We start from the raw sequence: 4,833 nt of genomic DNA, 5'->3' as shown, positions 1-4,833 counted from the left end.
CTCTTGAATTACAAGCCTTGTTCTGCTAACCTTCACATACATGTTAGGCAATACAGCCAGGGTCTTCAGTACACAGTCACAGTATTTTTTATATGTACGAAACACTCCTTTTTTTCCAGTTCAATGTGCAGCAGAGTAAATGTCACTTTTGAAATTGTACCTGACTTGTAGGTCTGCATTCTTTCTACATTCATTAGCCACGTGTTAGCGGAGACAGAAGTATGAAGCGCTGTTTTTATTTACACGTTGTTGGTGTTGTTATCCTACTTGTTTGCCCCATGTGCTGGTCAAGCATGATGTCAAGGCAGAGGTGGCACAACAAGTGAAAGGTAAATGTTACTAAGTCTAATGTAACTTTTCCCCTCACAATCTGATTTAATTGACTGCAACAATATTTAAGTATTTCAGTCTAACACACTGCATCACCAACACAAATGATAATAAGGACTCTAAGTGTCTGCTATTGTTTTTTTCAGAATTGATCCTGCAAGATCAAGGTCAAGGTCAAGGTCAGCTTTATTGTCAATACCTTCACATGTACAGAACATACAGAGGTATCGAAATTACATTCCTCGCCTTCCCGTGCGCTGACAGACATAGACAATACTGAACGAAAAACATTAAGGTGCAATAACAATAAGTACGAAAGTCATACTGCAGTTCAACATGTATTACAATCACTACTATATATATGTTCTATATATTAGTATTTGGGTGATGTAAATGCTGTCGACAAGATTCAGTAAAAAAAAAAAAAAAATTCTTTTGTCATTAAACCACATGGAACTTAAAATGTAATAAAATATATTTATATATTCACAACACGCACACACACACAATGTATCAAAAGTTAACCCGCTCCTACGAACAAAATTGTATATGTTTTAGAGCAGAGGGTGTCAAACATACGGCCCGCGGGCCAAAACCGGTTTGCTAGGGTGTTCAATCCGGCCCGTTTGGTTAATTTTAAAAATAAGAAAAAAACACAAACACTTTATGTTCAGGATATTTTTTTGTAAAATTATATTTTATTAAATATGAATAAATACCTAAAATATGTGTACTTCTTTGCATGAAAACAAAGGGGAAAAAACATAGACTTATTGTTATACATAGTTAATTTTGTTATAAAAATAGACATCTAGTTAGGTTGTATGCGGCCCTTGAACCAAAATGAGTTTGACATCCCTGTTTTAGATCATATAAAAAAGGCTTAAGTTTTTCAAGTGACCAACAATTCTTTTGTGCAGGATATTTTTCTCTTTAAAATTAGTCACACAGATGTTTTGATTTCAACACAACCTGGGAGTTAAACCCAGTTCCAACAGTGTTGGTCAGCGACTACAGAGAACTTCTCACTTAAAAGGAATCTGGTCACATGGGCAGTGTCTGACCCACGAGCTAATGCATCTCATATAACAGCACAAACCTGAAACACAGAGTCTGTAGTCAGCTGACATTTGACCTTGGAGTTTCAGGCATTGTCAGCAGAAGAGGGAACATACATTTTTGAAATCCTAGTCTGTTTTCAGAGTGAACTTGAAATAATAATTTGACATATTACTCAAGTGTGAAACACAAGTGCATCTGTTTTGGTCTGGTTAGCATATGAATAAGAGTCGGATTGAAGTCTGACCTTTAATGTCACGCAGTGACTTTATTTCTTCAAAGACCCCAAAGACCACCCCAACAAAAAAATTTTCAGAATATTGCAGTATTTTGTGTTTTATGTCTAATAATGTAGGGTGACAGGTGACAAGCATACCGTTCTGTTATTTCTTAGCGGGTACTGTGATCCAGGGGGCGCTAAAGCATAACAAGGGGACATAAAATGGAATGGAGAGCGAGAGAGGCGAACAACCCTACTACTGCAAAAAATGGAAAAAGCTATATCTGAAATCTGAAGTTTGGATTTCGAATGGGCTAGTCCTGGTTAGTCCAGTTACAACAAGACTTCACCTTTCTTGTTTACAAAGCTTTGGGCACGTCCGCCTCAAAAGCATCTCGTGAGAGATGCCACCGTTTCGCAACCTTCTACCTTTAGTTCAGGAGCACGGAGGACGAGATGCTCCGGCTCAGGCCGCAGGGTCTGACAGATGCTGCACCGATCTGTCAAGATGGCAACAACGGCAACACAAATCTGCTTCGTGTAACAAGAGAACAATAACAAACAGGGCCAAGTCCTGCTGCATTACCCAGAACAGGATGCTGGTAATGAGAGCCTTTAGATTAACAGGCCGTACAAAAACACGCAATTTATAGTTTGTGTACACCATACCTCCGCAGAGCAATACTTCACAGCAAGTACCAATCAGGCACTGTAGTAAAACCAGTAACCTACTTGTGTACTTATACCCAACACCATCACCTTCTCACATGTTATCCACATTTCAAAGTTGAATTTTTTTATTGTGTCTCCTTGAATTCAGTGCATGCAGCTGCACCGCAGAGGAGATGAGCGTAGGTAAGAAGTCTTGTTGTGTTCTCATTTGTGCACACAGAGTATGATGTAATTAGAAGTAATAGCCCTGCAAATTTATTCTTGCCTTCAGGCAAAAACCAAGGACAGAAAAAACATAAGGAGCATGAACAGTCTGGGGACGGCTGTGGAGGAGTGACTGAAGTTTCCACCAATGAGGCCAAATGTGACCAGCATATGGAGACCTTCATCAAATGCATAAAAACGTTGGGTATGTAAAGAAAGGATACTTTAAAGCAGGGGTGTCAAACAAACGGTCCGTGTACCAAAACCGGTACCCTAGGGGGTTCAATCTGGCCCACTTGATGAAATGAATTACAATCATGAATAATCGTGATTAATGAAAAATCAACAGCTACCATGGCTATACCACCCTGAACACGTCTAATCTCGACTGATCTCAGAAGCTAAGTAATGTCAGGCCTGGCCAATACCTGGGATTACCAGATGCTGAAAGCTTAATAGGGCTCATAGGGGTATAATTCTCGCTTTGAGTGTGAGTGGTCCCAGGTTCAAATCCCAGCTGAGCCCTTTTTCTTTACACTCGTCGTTAGTGTAGGGTTGAATATCCTTGCCTGTCATGTGGGAGACCGGGGTTCGATTCAGTGGGGAGGAAGAAGAGAGCAGAGAATCCTGGGTTCGATTCGCAGAGGGATGACATACTTGGAACCTGCCAGGGGTAGCCTGTTGGAACAGATCTCCTGTTAACAAGAATTTAAGTTCAAGTTAGTGTTAGTATTATTATCGAAATAAAATAATTAAATGTTTCTGGGAAAAAAAGTTTTTGACAGGAGAATAATAGAACTAAATAATAGAAGGCAACTTTATCGTAACGGATTGTATCTAGTTGACCTGCAGGTGGCGGTTCAATGGACAGTTTTTCTGCCATCAAAGTTACAGCTCTTGGACAACCTCAGTTCCTGGTACTGTATGTGTTTAAATGAAATAATGTTACATGTGGCAGGATGTGGATTTATTGGATACACAGTCTTAAAATTTGTGTTGTTACTATTGTGTTTTGTACTTTTTCTTTCATTTTTAAAGGTAAAACTATCAGAGGTTCTGGTGAAATGACAACGGGTTTTCAACTACCTGGTGTTACAGCTCGGAGAAGATGGCAAAGAAATCTCACAGCAGAAGCTGAACTTGAATGAACTACAGGTAAGGTAATTGTTTTTTTTCTTTTCTTTGTTTTTTGTTTGGTTTTTTACACGTACTTTAGTAGAAGTATAATGTATAGCAGCTGATTTTTATATGCTAATGTCTAGGAACACTTGACCAAACTTGATGCCAAAGGCGATTTCTATGGTTGGTTTTCTAAGAAGAACAGGGATGTGTCAGGGTAAGAAATATCACCTGACACTGAGCAATCATGACAAAAAGGATGGAAATATTGGAATATAGCAATTATATACTATATGCTTTACATATACATGAATGTATACATATATACACACATATATTTACATATATTAATATATGAAAATATACAAATATATATTTACATGTATTAATATGTGTAAATATATAAATATATATTTACATATATTAATATATGTAAAAAATATGAATATACAGTGATATGAAAACGTTTTGGCACCCCTGATCATTTTCAAGATTTTCCTTTATGGATCATTGATTGTTCAGAACAGCAATTTCAATTAAATATATCATATAGCAAACAAACACAGTGATATTTAAGAAGTGAAATGAAGTTTATAGGATTTACAAAAAGTGTGCAATAATTACTTAAACAAAAGTAGGCAGGTGCATAAATTTGGGCACCTTTGTTGTTTTATTGATTTGAATACTTTTAGCACTAATTATTGGAACACAAAATTTGTTTGATAAGCTCATTGGCCCTTGACCTACATACACAGGTGAAGCCAATCATGAGAAAGGGTATTTAAGGTGGCCAGTTGCAAGTTGTTTTCCCCTTTGCATCTTCTCTGAAGACTGGCAACATGGGAGCCTCAAACAACTGTCAAATGACCTGAAAACAAAGATTGTTCAACATCATGGTTTAGGGGAAGGATACAAAAAGCTAGCTCAGAGATTTCAGCTGTCAGTTTCCACTGTGAGGAACATAGTGAAGAAATGGAAGACCACAGGCACAGTTCTAGTTAAGGCCCATAGAGGCAGGCCAAGAAAAATCTCAGATAAGCAGAGGCGAAGGATGGTGAGAACAGTAAAACTCAACCCACAGACCAGCTCCAAAGACCTACAACATGATCTTGCTGCAGATGGTGTCACTGTGCATCGTTCAACTATTCAGCGCACTTTGCACAAGGACATGCTGTATGGGAGAGTAATGCGGCAGAAGCCTTTTCTGCGCCCATGCCACAAAAAGAGTC

This window comes from Cynoglossus semilaevis, chromosome W (genome assembly GCF_000523025.1).
Source record: "Cynoglossus semilaevis isolate Cse_v1.0 chromosome W, Cse_v1.0, whole genome shotgun sequence".
In the NCBI taxonomy this organism is placed as follows: domain Eukaryota; kingdom Metazoa; phylum Chordata; class Actinopteri; order Pleuronectiformes; family Cynoglossidae; genus Cynoglossus; species Cynoglossus semilaevis.
This window is presented reverse-complemented; position numbering follows the sequence as displayed.